This window comes from Lagenorhynchus albirostris, chromosome 4 (genome assembly GCF_949774975.1).
Source record: "Lagenorhynchus albirostris chromosome 4, mLagAlb1.1, whole genome shotgun sequence".
NCBI lineage: Eukaryota > Metazoa > Chordata > Mammalia > Artiodactyla > Delphinidae > Lagenorhynchus > Lagenorhynchus albirostris.
The window spans coordinates 125,046,538-125,062,908 of NC_083098.1; positions in this window are offsets into that span (position 1 = coordinate 125,046,538).

The following is a 16,371-nucleotide window of genomic DNA, read 5'->3' on the forward strand; positions in this document are numbered from 1 at the left end:
CATTATTCACATATTAGTGGTTGAAAGTCAATATATTTATAATTTGGGGGGAACACATGAATGGCCCCATAGTCAAAAAGGTGAAGAAGAACTGCATTTAGAGCCATATTATAATGCACAGTTCAGCTAACTTGTGTATTGCAAAATAATACAAACATTTTAGATCAGATCTGGGTAAACCTTCCACTTTTGTTTCTGTCATTCTGTTGACAAGAAAGGCTTGTCGTTTTTGTCTAAAAAAAAGTAAAAGTGCTTTCAAATGAAAGCTTTTGTGACAAAGTGGACTGTTACATTGTCTTCTGAGTCTTGCAGTTTGACCATTAATCATATAAATATAGAACAATAATATTGAAGATACATGTTTCTAGCTGTAACAAAAGCTAGCTTGTCACAAATGTCAGTTATATATTCAGCAAAAAAAATACGATGGTTTCACAGCACTATTTTGGCTAGGGAAGGACTTATACTGTTCACTAGAAAATCCACTTTTAGATCATTTCTGTTGCAAGATCTGGCACTTTATCTTGCAGTGTTACACCCCTCACTACCATGCGTCTGTGGAAGGGCCCGTAGATACTGGCCAAAAGTCTTCTAGCAAGCTGTATCTCACCCATCTGTCATCCTTCCTAGTGTTCCTTTTTTGTACCTACAAAATACGAAAATATTCTTAATTAAGGAAAAATAAACAAGGAATCTTCAAATGGATTCATAAATATATGCATGTTTTAGAACACTTTAAATACTGTATCTGAAAAAAAATAGACACAAGCCTTAAAACATAATAGAGTTCCACAAAGATTTGCATTTTTTGTCCTGTTTTTTTTTTTTCTGATTAGTGCAGCATTTGTCAAGCGATTTATTTTACTAGCTCAAAGAAACTAGTACATTTATATTGAAAAAACAAAGGTTTTGCTAAGAGTTTATTAATCTAACTGGTTTTATTATACTTCCTCTATTCTATTAGATTCTGGGCTACAGAGACTTTGAATAAATATCCAGGTAAGGGCAGTGCCCCTCAGTGTCTTTCTGCCCTCCTTCTTTCCATTTTCTTCATCTAGAGATTTTAAATAGAAATTTTCTAGAGTTTGGCTAAATTATTTATTAATGTGCTCTGTCTGCATATTATCTGAAGACAGTATCTGAGATGACACTCACCCATGTATCTTTTCCATATTCCTTAGAATTACTGTCTACATTAAAAAAAAGAAATATTTCATTGTAGCTTGAATTACTACCTTGATACATGTGTTCTCTTACAGAAGCCACTAAAGCTTTACCATTATGGATAATAAACAATTATAATTTTTCTTATATTAATGTAGACAATAAATAGGTCAATGTCATATATGAGAAACATCTAACTCTTGAAACACTTTTTTCTTATTGCTCCTTATTTTTATATTCTTTACCCTGGTTCCCTCAGGAAAAATTGCTAAATCAAGGCCCTTTCTTGACTCTTTCTCCCTTGATTATTACTTATTTGTTCAAGAATAATATCTCTACAATCCCACTGTATATTTTCCTTCAAAGAAAGAAGCTTTGCTTATGAGAAAAATACAAGGAACAGTTAGAAGTGTGTGCTATGAAGTAAGGGTCAGTATGAAGAGTCAGATGTACTAGAACATATCTTATATAGTATTGATAAATCTTGGTATCTCTTCAAAAAAATTAAAGTCATAAATGAGTACTACTTTCTACTCTCTCCCATCTAGATCCCTTTATAAGGAAATTTCTCTATTGCCAAAGTAATGAATGTGATTATTTTTAAAAAAATTTTTTGAAAGTTCTGAAATATTTCTCCCCAAATTTCTTTATTAAAGTTAATTGGATTTCAAAACAAATATTTTGACATTATTTTAAGAGCAATTTAAAATATTATAACACTTTTACTCAAGCATTTAATAACTAAATTACATATTTATTTTCAATTATATTCAAAAATTATGAGACAAACATAATACAGTTAACCTAAATTTATTTACCATTGCTTTTTAATATGTCTTTCTACTTTTTTAAGCTGTAAAATATTACTTTAATTTCTCTTTTCATATAACTGTCAGGATAATGTACATGCTCTTGCTCTTTCAGAAGAAAAAACAATATTTTTCAATTTGCTCAAGCTCCTACATCTAAGCTTGCACCAGAAATTAAAAAAAAAAAAATTAAGGATAAATTTATTTAGATGAAAGCTGGCTTTCCTAAATGGTTTCTCCACTGAGATGAAATGGAATTAAACAGTTAAATAAAGTCACATAAATCCCACTGGTTGTTTTCTGAAAGAAATTCTTCAAATATTCCAACAAGGCATTCAAAGTTGGCAGTTTATGCATTACATACATTCTAACTATTTAATGAAAGTGCAGGGTGAGGATAGTACAAACAGATCCATATAGAGGGTTATTTTTCTTTTTTACCTGAGTAAAAAGCAAAATAATTTGGATATAAAAATGAATCCATGTTTTTAATCATTTTTCTCTAATCTATGAACTCATTCCAGGACATGTACACAAGGGATAGGAGCCTTGATGCTCTTCTTAGCATACTGCCTCCCACTCTATTTAGTCAGTTTTTTCTTTTATTTATTTCTGTTCTTTAATATTTCCTTCCTTTTATCTGCTCTGTTTAGAAATTTCTCTTCATTTTCTAACTTATCAACGTGTATCTTTTATTACTGATGGCAAAAGTTTTACTTCTTAATATCGCACATAGCACTGCTTTAGGTGTTTACTGCAAATATTGTTTTATTGAATTCACATATCTCTTTCAAAAATTGCTAATTATGATTTTTTATCATAACCATCCATTTTTACAGTGTTTTTTTAATTTTTTAACTTATTTTTTTATATAAATTAATTTTATTTTGACTGCATTGGGTCTTCGTTGTGCATGGGCTTTCTCTAGTTGCATAGAGTGGGGGCTACTCTTCGTTGTGGTGTGTGGGCTTCTCACTGCAGTGGCTTCTCTTGTTGTGGAGCACAGGCTCTAGGTGCACGGGCTTCAGTAGTTGTGGATGCAGGCTCAGTAGTTGTGGCTCGTGGGCTCTAGAGCACAGGCTCAGCAGTTGTGGCACACGGGCTTAGTTGCTCTGCGGCATGTGGGATCTTCCTGGTCCAGGTCTCGAACTCATGTCCCCTGCATTGGCAGGCGGATTATTAACCACTGAGCCACCAGGGAAGTCCTACAGTGTGTTCTTAAATTTCTTAATATTTGGATGATTTATGTTTTTGTTGTTAATTTCCAATTAATTTTAATCTTGCCCAGGAATACCATGTGTATGTTTTTCCTTCTTTTAATTTCATTGAGGCTTGTTTTATGATCAGTAGTATGTTCTATGCATACTTTAAACCAATGTACATTCTGAAGTTCTTTATGGAGTGTTTTATGTATGTAACTTAGATCAAGTTGATTATTAGTGTGGTTCCAGTCTTTCATATCATATATTGAGTCAGGAGTGCTGAAATCACAGTAATTGTACTTTTTCTTCCTATTTCTCCTTCTGTTTATGATAGTTTTGCTTTCACAGAATTTTAAGTTCTTGTCAGGTACACACATATTTAGGATTAATAAGATTTCTTGTTATATCATATGAAATATCTGTCAGTCTCTCTGGTCATGCTCTTTTCCCTGAAGTCTTTTACTGTTTATTTGCTCTTGCTTTAATCTAATATAAAATTTCCTACTAATATGCCTAGGTATTTATGTGGTGTTAAGCACATCTGCTTGTTTTTCACTATGTCTATCTTAAGTTATTTTTTCAAAAAATTTATCCATATCATCTAAGATGTTAAAGATTTTCTTATTATTTTCTTAATGTCCTTTTAACGTCTATAAAATCTATGGTGATAACCTGTCTCATATTTCAGTCCTGATGTTGTCAATTTGTGTAATCTCTCTTTTTATAACCAGACTAGTTAGGAGTTTACAATTATGTCTATCTTTTCAAAGAATCAAACATTATATTTGCTAATATTTTTCTATAAAATTCTATAAATTCTATATTTCTATAAATATCTAATTTTATATTATTATTTTAGATACTATCAATCTATATTAGATATTGGCATATTAAATAGAAATTATGATGTTTTAAAATGATCAAATATTAAATTTCAGACATAAGTACAATAATTTATTTTAAAATATTTTAAAATTGAAAATATATATGGGCATGGGTAAATCATTTGTTTTCAGAGACATTTGACTTTGAACCTGAACTCTTACATTTATTGTCAGTTAAATTCCTATTTTGTGTAAATATTTTGTCATAAACACTAAAGATAATGCTTTTAGAGTGCTAGAAAACTACTTGACACATAAAGCTTTCAATAAATCTCACATTTATCTTACCTTTCTCTTTATCTTCTTTTTCCCCTTTTAATTGTTCAATGTTTACAGACATGTAAGCTTAGGTTTCAGTAAATATTTGTTGATTAATTAATAATAGTTATTTTCAATTTACTACTTTAGTAGCTTTTCTGAGTTATAATTGATACATAATAAGGCTGCACATATTTAAAGTGTACAGTTTGATACATACCCATGAAACTGTCACCAAAATCAAAATAGTGAACTTATTTTGCACCCCAGCAGTGCCCTTTTGCCCCTTTTTCTCTCCCTTTCCAGAACTCCCCTCTACAAGCAAACACTGATGTGATTTCATCCAGTATAGATTAGTTCACATTTTCTACAGTTATATACAAATGAATCCATGCAGTATATTACTCTTTATTGCCTGGCTTCTTTCACTCAGTATAATTATTTTGATAATAATCCAAGTTGTAATATGAAACAATAGTTTGTTGCTTTTTATTGTTGAATAGTAGTTTTGGTTTCTCCTTTCCAAAGCAATTGTATAAGTTTCTCAGATTATATCTATATGTTATCATATCTATAACACCTTACTTAGATAATGTTCTAAGAAAATGTGTTTTCTTCAACGTGATATATTTTGTTAAAAGACACTCTTATAATTTAGCCAAATTAATGTACCCTTTGAATTAAGGTAATCTTAGATTCCGTTTGATAGCATAATTGGAATATTTGTTCTTTGCTCATGTATGGCAAACACTGTGTATTTAAATAAATGCACAATAAAAATGAATATTTTTTGAGAACATGGTTCTATGGAGATTTCAAATAACAACAAATTATTAAAAATAGCTGTTATAAATGAAGTAAAATAAATGACCAAAGTAAAATAAGAAAGATGAACTTTTGAGGAACATATCTAGGAATTTCTACTTTTTAAGCAATTTGACTGAGATATCTTTTAATTTCCCATTTAAACATTAAAGTTTTTTTTTTTTTTTTTTTTTTTTTTTTTTGATATGCGGGCCTCTCACTGTTGTGGCCTCTCCCGTTACGGAGCACGGGCTCCGGACGCACAGGCTCAGCGGCCATGGCTTATGGGCCCAGCTGCTCCGCGGCATGTGGGATCTTCCCGGACCAGGGCATGAACCCGCATCCCCTGCATCAGCAGGTGGGCTCTCAACCACTGCACCACCAGGGAAGCCCTAAAGATATTTTTGATAAATGAATTTGCTGCCAAAACGATCAATGTTATTTCAAAGTTTTCAAACAGAATTTCAGTGAGCAATATATTTGTCAGTTATAAAGTCAAAAATAGCGAGATTATTGGAATTGATCATTATTGAGGGGAAACAAAACCATTTAAAAAATGTTCCACTAGGACATGATTTTGTGCCTGCTAGGCTTGTAAACTGTGCTGCCATCTGGCTTTTAATAATATTCCTCTCCAATGACTCCATGAACAAACCATACTTCAAACCACTCAAATTAATTATAAAACCCAAATAGTCACAAAAAAAGCTTCTGCTCTTCCATATCATTGGCACAACCTAGAACCACTTAAATATGGCAGTGCCAATTTGAAGGTACATAATAGTTAATGTAAAAGATTTTAAAAGGAAATGAAGAGCAGCTTGCAAATGGAGTATTCAGATTTTGAGAGATTCATATATTTATCAAATTTAAATTGAGCTATATGAGATAAATGTAGTGATAAATTTGTTCATATCTGTCACACATGCTTAATATCCTTGGAAATAAGACACTCAAGTATCAGAACAGGTGTATGATGTATAAATTACTTAGTAGGTCATGAAGTTTGTATTTTACTGGTTTGCCCACCAGTATTCATTCATTCACTCAAAAATAAATTTCCATTGCAAATAAATAGCAAGTTAGGTATTGATTTTTATATTTGTAAACAAAACAGATATAATCTCTGCTTCATGAGTTTACAATCTAGTGGTGATTTAGGAAATAACCATATCGGAAGACATGTAATCATAAAAAGTGACAACCATGATGAAGTAAGGAAATAACAGGAGATTATACTGGGCTGTTGAGAACATGGCTGAGGAGTTTAATTTTAGCTGAGCGTTGAAAGAAAGAGTGAAGAGTGAGAAGAGTGGGAGGAAGATATTTCCAGGAGAGGGAATAGCTTACGTGAATAAAATGTATATATAAAAAATAAATAAAGTATAGGAAGTGCTGCTTTTTTTTAAGACCAGATTTTCAAAGACAATTTTCTTGTTTAGTTCACACAATCTTTTTCCAATAATGCATTACATCTGTATAAATTTACTAAATATTAAATATGTAATTATAGAAACTTCCTTAGAATTAAAGTTAATAGAACATTTAAACATGCAATTAAAATGGTTCATTTTAAAGTTTAAAATATCAAACACCACATTTTACACTGAGTCACTTAATTTGAAAAAAAAGGAGTCTAGACTCTAGAGAGAGTCAATCTGTGAAATAAAGGTGAGTAAATAAAATTATAGAAAGAATATGCAATAATGTTAAATTCTATGTGTCTGAATTATCACTTGACATTTTCAGTAAAAGTCTGTTTGAAATCCAAGGTGTGCAAAATATCCTAGAGTCAAATTAATGCCCCAGTACTTCAAACTCAACATAACCAGAATTAAATCCAACAACCACTACCAAAATAGATTTTCCCTTTTCTTCTAGCTAGTTCTCTTTTTTTGTGTGTTTTTTTTTTTTTTTTTTTTTTTTGCAATACGCGGGCCTCCCACCGTCGTGGCCTCTCCCGTTGCGGAGCACAGGCTCCGGACGCGCAGGCCCAGCGGCCACGGCCCACGGGCCCAGCCGCTCCGCGGCACGCGGGATCCTCCCGGACCAGGGCACGAACCCCCGTCCCCTGCATCAGCAGGCGGACTCCCAACCACTGCACCACCAGGGAAGCCCTAGCTAGTTCTCTTAAATGACACCTTCCATAAAGTTTCAAAACCTCAAGGTTTGCGATAGCTTCTCCTCCTTTATCAATTGTTTACAAAGTTTTGGTGATTTAATTTCTGTACTGCTGCAAATCATCAATTAGTTTTCACTAACAAGGCCACTAATGCAGTTAAAAACTTCTCTATCTTGCCTCATTGCCTCGAGGAAGTATTTGCTTGCTCACTAGTTTGCCACCACTGACTTCGGTCCCTTCAAATAAACCACTCATACTATCCAAAAATAAGGTTGCTAAATTATAGTCACTCTCAAGTTATAAAACCAGATTAATTAAATACTATTCCCTGAATACACCCTATACTTTTCTGTTGTCTTGTCCGGTATTACTTTCTGTATTCCTCACTCATCTATCAGAAGCCAACACTACACATACTTAATTCTTCCTCATCTTGAAGTTTATATTATTTTTTCTTAATAGAATAATTTCTATTATTCTAAATTTTAAGTTTTTAAATACTAGATGTTTTTACACTTAAAGAATTTATGGCTTTTCATGTAAATTATATGTAGTAGCATGCATGGTATTTCCTCCTAATAAGTTGCAAGTTTTTTGAGAAAATGAACTGGAATATTGTATCTTGCGTGCAGTACAAATCAGTGATTTTTTGCAGAGTTTCATTTCAGGAATTAAACAAATATCCAAAGAATTTTGTTTAACATAAACCATTTAATATAATATCAACTTGAAGTAGTATATATTTTGGTGAATAGAGAATTGCTTAAATGACCTTTAAACAAGAATAGGCTTGTTAATTGATTCTTCTTTAATTTATTCCACATTTATTTATAGGTAGCCCAGTATGTGTATGGTACTATTTAGATATTGATGATCCTGGATCCTGTAATGAGCAGGAAATCAAAGCTATAACATTATGGGATATTATGAAATTGCAACAGAATATCTTTCAAGGGATAAGTTTTGCACAGTGTCTTCTAGTGCTCTCCCCATCAACCCAAATTGGGCAATATGTCAAGGACTTCATTTATCACAATATTATAATCCTTCAAATATAAATATTTTTAAAATGTTGACTCAAAATTTTAATAGAATTTAAGAAACATGGATGTCTCATGCTCTGTATTTTATTACATTCAGTCTTTTATTACTTTCAAAATCTATACCTTTGTATGCATATGTACATTTATTCAGTAAAGTTAGGATATTCTGTAACAATTTATTAAATATTGTATTCATTTTCACTCTAATATCTATTGTATGTACTTATTAATATATGTTCTTTAATTGTCAATATCTTACATTCACAAGTGAGAAATTAGTATCAGTTCTCTAAACCAATTCTAATTAAATCACCTATTTTATAATTTATATCAAAATTTCTAGTAAAATGATTAGAAAATCTTAGGAATCTAATGTTAGTGATTTTAGTTAATTAAATGTTCACTATTAAAGAAATTGAAGAATTTAATAACCTTATGCTATGAATAAATTATTTTTTATCTCATTAATGACCCCTTATAAAATACATAGAAAGATTTTTATTCTATTTAAAATAACAAAATAAATAACAACATGGTGACAAGGGAAGGTTATGACTTAGAACTATAAAGGACAGCTCAAAAACAAAAATATCTGGAATTCTTTTGAATGATATAGTTTGTAATCATTTAAATTTGGAATCCTTGGATGTCAAAAGATTACTGTAAATATAGTTTAATTTTTTAATTGAAGTTGATTTACAATGTTGAGTGAATTTCTGCTGTACAGCAAAGTGATTCAATTATACATATACATGCATATTTTTTATATTCTTTTCCATTATGGTTTATCATAGGATATTGAATATAGTTCCTGTGCTATAGAGTAAGACCTGTTATTTATCCATTGTATATATAATAACTTGTATATTGCTAACCCCAAATTTCCAATCCATCCCTCCCTCAACCCCCTCCTACTTGGAAACCACAAGTCTGTTCTCTATATCCATGAGTCTGTTTCTGTTTTGTAGATAGGTTCATTTGTGTCATATTTTAGATTCCAAATATAAGTGATATCATTTGGTATTTGCCTTTCTCTTTCTGACTTACTTCACTGAGTATGATAATCTTTAGTTGAACCATGTTGCTGCAAATGGCATTATTTTGTGTGTTTTGTGGCTGAGTAGTATTCCATTGTATATATGTGCCACATCTTTATCCACTCATCTGTCAATGGACATTTAAGTTACTTCCATGTCTTGGCTATTGTGAATAGTGCTGCTGTGAACATAGGGGTATATGTATCTTTTTGAATTATAGTTTTGTCTGGATATATGCCCAGGAGTGGGATTGCTAGATCATATGGTAGCTCTATTTTTAGTTTTCATATTGTCAGCATCAACTGACATTCCCACTAACAGTGCAAGGGGGTTCCCTTTTCTCCACACCCTCTCCATCCTGTGTTATTTGTAGACATTTTAATGATGGCCATTCTGACCTGAGTGAGGTGGTACCTCATTATAGTTTTGAGTTGCAATTGTAAATGTAGTTTAAAACTCAATTTTTCTTTTATTCTTTACAAATAATTAAATCATAAGATAATCCAGTAACAGATGCATTGTTTTTCAGTGACACAATTTCAATGTCAGCTTTATTACATTTACCAATTTTAAAATATGCATTAAAGGAACTATTCAATAAATCTGGTGCTAGCCTGCATTAGCCTTACTTGTAAAAGAAACATTTTAGGCACCACTTATTTAGTCATACACATTGTAAAGCAGAAATAAAGCTGTTGTTAAAAATGATAGACCTAAGCCTTAAAGTAGTTTTCCCTTTTCAGATAAGTATTTTTTTCAAAACCAAGTAAATGATGACATTTATTCCCTGACATCTCAGAGAGTCCTTGATTTTGTCATTTCTCCTTTTTGAACAGACACATCACCAATGAATACATATCAATAGCCATTGATCACATGAAAATATCCCCCAGTTTAATAGTGATCAAGGAAATGTAAATTAATACTATATTGGATGCCCTTTCAAAAATACACTAAAATCCCTAGAATAACAAAATTATGAGAACACCAAAGATTGGCAATGATGGAAAACAAGTGAAATGCTCATATTTCTGATAGGAGTTTTAAAAATTAATGCTACTTTGGAAAACTGATACAGCAATTTCATTCCAGATAAATAATTTCATTTGCAGGATAAATAAAAGCATATCCACAAAAAGCAACTTTGTGTATAATAACCTAAAAATAGAAATCAGTCTAATGTTCAACAACTAATGGATCACTAAACAACTTGCTTTATATCCGTAAAATGGAATAATAGTAACAAAATGGAACAAATCACTGATACTGGCAACAACATGAATAAATCTCAAAAGTATTAAGGAAAAAAAAATGAGGCAACAAATTTCTGCCATAATTTACATGAATTCTTATGTCCAGTGACATGTTACTTTGATAACCCCACTGTAATTAATAAATACGCCTATCTTTTCTTAGTGAATATAATGATGAATTTGTTCAAACACATTCATGTGTTCATTCAATAATATTTACTACTTCCTACTATGTTCAAAGCATTATGTTAGATTCTGGTTATAAAGTGATTAATAAACAAGTTCCCAATTGTCATATAGTTAAATTCTAATAAGAGAGATATTAAAATAAATAACTATAATTTAAAATAACTTCTATGGAGAACACTGAGTAGCTAACATTTATTTGGCACTATGTGTTTTTAAACATTTATATATGTAACCTCATTAAATTTAATAAGAACAAATGTGAAAAGTACAATTATAATCTCTAATTTTACAAGATTATGAAACTGAAGTATATAGATTTAGCAAAGACTCACTTAACAAAAAGTAACTTAGCAAAGCTGCACACTAAATACTGAGGCTGACATGAAGACTCTGGCAATCCTGTTCCACACACTGTAGCTTTAATCTCCACCCTATAGTGTATTCTTAAATGTTAAGATGAGAAATGTGAAAAATAGCGACTTGGGGAGGGGCTAAACAGGTATGGCATCGTGTAGGATAATCAGAAATAGTGACATTACAGCAGAAACAAAATAACAAAAATGACAAGCCTAGAGAGCATAGAGGTAAGGGACTCCTGGCCATAACAGAGTACAGTAGTTGGTTTCAGAATTCCCCTCATGTAATATAAGGAAATAGAACTTGTTGAAATATATGAAGAAACTGTTTACAGGTATTGTGCACCAGACAGCACACTCATGTCATCTTTGAGAAAAAGGAACACATTAGCTGAACCCTACTTCTCCCTGCCTGAGGTCAATTTTCCAGTGGTGGTACAGGAGCAGAAGCCCAGGTAGAGTGATTTGAGGAGGAAGAAATAGGCATCTGGGATTGCTGAGATGGCTAGAATTTATGATGCAAGTTAAAAAGAAGAGGAGGTATTCAGACATCTGGGGACATAAGGTTTCAACTCATTTACATAAAAACCAAAGAGTGTGATTTTGTGATAATATGGTAAGAATATGTTTAGTTTCCTAAGAAAGCTCCCAACTGTCTTGTGAAATGAAGTGGCTGTACCATTTTGTACTTTCACTAGCAATGAATGAGAATTCCTATTGCTCCAATCATTGCCAGCATTTGGTCATTCTAATGGGTGTGTAGTGGTATTTCTTGTTGTTGTAATTCCCTGATAACATTACATTGAGCATATTTTCATGTTTATTTGCCATTTGTATACCTTCTTTGGTGAGGTGTCTGTAAAGGTCTTTGACCAAACTTTTAATTAGGTTATTTGTTTACTTGTTGAGTTTTAAGAGTTCTCTGTATACGTTGGATAAGAGTCCTTTATCAGATGTGTTTTTTGCAAATATTTTCTCCCAGTCTGTGGCTGGCCTTCTCATTCTCTTCACTTTTTCTTTCACAGAGCACTTTTTAATTTTAATAAAATCCAGCTTATCAATACTTTCTTCCATGGTTATGCCTTTAGGGTTGTATCTAAAAAGTCATTGCCCTACCCAAGGTCATCTAGGTTTATCCTCTGTTATCTTCTAGTAATTTTATCATTTTGCATTTTACATTTATCTAAATGTGACATATTTTGAGTTTGTTTTTGTGAAAAGTATAAAGTCAGTGTGTAGATTAATTTTTTTGCATATGGATGGCCAGTTGTTCTAGCACCATTTGTTGAAGAGATTATCTTTGTTCCATTGTATTGTCTTTGCTCTCTTTGTCAAAGATCAGTTGACTATATTAATATGGATCTATATCTGATTCTCTATTCTGTTCCTTTGATCTATTTGTCTGTTGTTTCAACAGTAGTACTCTGTCTTGATTACTGTAGCTTTCCAGCAAGTCTTAAGGCAAATAGTGTCAGTCTCCCAAATCCTCAACCAGTGACTGGATTTTCCCAAGTGAAAAGGAAAAACAAAGATTTTTGTATAGACAGCACTTTATCAATCTGACATATTAGCCATGTAAATTAAATGAAACTAAAACTTAATGAAGTTTTGATTGAACCATGTGAGTCCATCATGTTAAAAAAAAGGGAGTTTGGGAGTGACACAAGCAAGATGGCAGTAGAAGAGGTCCAAGGCCCTGTTTGTATCCCCTCCCGAGTAACAATAATTTGCCAGCCATCCACAGACTAATGTGTCTTTGTGAGTGCCACAGGGTCCAGATAGGTTTTAAAACCCAGGTGGAGCTCAAGACCAAGGATGGTTGTTTTGAGAAGGCAGGCTTACATCCAGGTGGCAGGCTCAGTGGCCATAGTCCTGGCTTCAGATCCATAAATACCTCTGTCCCCCTTGGATTCAGTTACAGACCTGTTTGACCTGTCACCAGCACCACTGCCAAGAGACTCAAGAGCAGTACTACCTGGTCTTTCCTTGGGTAACAAGCTCACTGACTTTAGCCCTACCTGTGGACTCTGAAGTATCCTGTGGCCCAGCTCCAACAACTCTAAGCTGTGACCTGGGGGCAATCCTAGTTACCTAGAGACACACTGGGAGACGTGCCTGTTCATGCTAGTGGAGGCTGATCTGTCAGACTGCACATCTTGAAGTGGCCCTATGGCCTGGCTCCAGCCCTTCCTAGCATGTTCCGGAAGTGGTCCTGCCTGTCCAGGTTCCTGCCTAGTGACCCAGTGGGAGCCCTTCCAGGGGCTCAGCAGGAGCCACACTTTCCACAAACCTAGTAACAGTCCCACCGTCTGCAGACCCTTGTCCCAGTATCAGCCTCATTGAACAGGGTCCTGGAGTCAGGCCCACCTGCCAAGGAACAAGACATGAGCCACAACTGTCCAAGACCCTGGTAAAAGGCTGTCAACTGCAGGCCACACTGCAGACCCAGCAGTAGGCATGTAATCAGCTCCAACTCCAGTTAACTGTGATCCCTTCAGCTGGGGAAACAGATAGGAGAATGTCTCTACATTTCAAAACCAGTCTGTAAAACTCAGAGATATAGAAAACAGATTTACGGTTGCCAAGGGGGAAAGGGGATGGGGGAGGGAAGAATTAGTAGTTTGGGATTAGCAGATGCAAGTTATTATATATAAGATGGATAAACAGCATGGTCCTACTGTGTAGCACAGGGAACTATATTCAATATCCTGTGATAAACCATAATGGAAAAGAATACAGAAAAAGAATATACGTATGTATAACTGACTCACTTTTCTGTACAGCAGAAATTAACACAACAGTGTAAATCAACTATACTTCAATAACATATATATCAAAACCAGTCTGTAAAGATTAAAGTTTGGTTTACACAGACATCAATGCAAGCCTACACAGATCATGAAAAATCAGGCAAATATGACATCATCAAAGGAAATTAATAAGACTATGGTAACTGACCCCAAAGAAAGGGAGATCTGTGAGTTACCTAATAAAAATTCAAAAGATTCATCTTAAAAAAGTTCAGTGAGATGCAAGACAACACAGATAGACAACTAAACAAAATCAGGAAAATAATGCATGAACAAAATTAGAAGTTTAATAACAAAATAGAAGCCATAAAAAAGAACAAAATAGAAATAATGGAACTGAAGGGTACAATGCCAGAAATGAAAAATTAGAGAGCTTCAGTGACTAGCTCAAGGATGAATAAGAAAGAATCAGCAAACTTGAATACAGGTCATTTTTTGCTTAAGTGAATATCAAAATAGAATTTATCATAGATGTAGCTTATTTGATTTTATAATCCCCAGGTGTTAAATTTATTTTTGTTGATTTATATGATTATACCAAAATATAAATCAGAACTATATCTATTATAGATACTGTTATGCTGTTAGACAGATGGTATGGTATTTTTTTTAAATATCAGACCTTATACATTATACATAGTGGGAAACATGTTTTATGGCTTTAATGATAATTTGAATATTAAATACAATACTACTTAGAAAAATAAAGTTTTAAAAACATGTGCTTATTTGGAATTGTAAAATAGACTCTGGATTGAAGTTTACTCTTCGAAAGTTGTTATTAAATCTATGTTCATACATTGTATAAAATCTTAATTAGTATATTCTCACTTTCAAAATTTTGAAACTGTGACTGGATTATAAATGAAGATATTAATTTTTGTTCTCCATGCAGTAAGAAGTTATAAAAGAATCTAATTTTTCTTACATCTTAGAAAAGTATTAAAACTTTAAATCTTCCTAAGGTTAAGCTCTTTTCATGTGGTGTTAATGATATTTTTCTTTACCAAAATCAGTAGATTTTTGAGGAGGTTACAGTGCTGTAACTTCTCCCATTTTACATGGAAAGCCTTCAAGTAAAGCTGTTAGCAACCCCTTCTGATGTGTCCCTAATGCCCTTATATCTGTCATAGTTGTGGGATGGTGGTGGATGGTTGGTTTCCTTGTCTATCATACCCCTTTATTGTCATACATCTTGATGTGGTGATCTCTTAGACTCCAATGTGCTTGCTTTGTCAAAGGAGCAGTCTGTGGGTTTCAGAATTCCGCAGCATTCTAACACAGTAGTCAGTGCACATTCCCATGTGTGGTTTTGTAAACTAAAACATGCTGTAGAGTACTTCTGTGGTATGGGGAAAAGAAGCCTTTAAGTGAGTAATAACAGCTGGTGAGAAGAGCATTTGAATTAACCAGTAGTCCTGGGTAACTCCTCACTGACATTATCTTTGCTGGCAATACAAATAGGAAGGGATAATTTTCCTCATATTGAGATGAGAAAATTATAACTTATGTGGCACGTTGGTTTCCCTTTCATATTAACATTCATCAGTTTATCATCTTATTTGTTTGCCCTTTCCCAAGTGACTAATGTAGCAACTTTCCTTCCTGTTGCCTTCATATAGGTGTAAGGCCTTCCATCCAAGTTCTCCATTGTTCCCTAATTAGGTTTCCTTATCTTAGCTGCTTACCTAGCTACATGGTGTGGGGATGAGAAGGGACTTTTAGAGGTGGAATCTGGACTCAGATATAAAGTGGATTCAGGGCTAGGCCATGAGATGCAAAAATCTGTGTCCTCAAAAAAGGAAATTTATCATTACCAGCTAAAGAAGTTGTACCCTCAGCCCCCTTTATGGGAAACCTACTAATAAAGGGACCCACTCTTCTCAAAGGTCATCCCCCACCTCTTCCCTAGAGTCAGCACGAGGCAGGGAGGGATAAATAGATGCAGGGGAAGCAGTAGTAGTGGGCACTGCAGAGAAAGGTGAAAAGTTCTGTGAAAAGGAAGTTGCCTTTAATTTTTAGATTTCCTCTTCCATTTTTCCTCAATCTTTTCTTCTAGCTATCTAAATAGTATTTTTTTTTCCTTAGAATGATTTTCATCCCATAGAGCCAGTCATTCATTTGCTTGGAATAATTTCTGTCTAAGAACCCCAGCAAATGTGTTATTTTATCCAAATCAAAGGAACAATCCTTAGGTAACTGGATTCTCATTTATCCATTCCAAATGTGATGTAGAATCATTAGCTCTTTAAGAGAATATCTGAGGCAACATTCCTGGCTTTCCATATTTTATAACTGTATGGTGATCCTGATGGAAATTTAGAACCCATATTACCCACGATTATTCAATAGTAATATCTTGAATTTAGAGAAGAGGGTCTATTTAGCTAGTATTCCAAAATAATGGAGAGCTAGAGACAGACTTTTTCTAATTCATGGT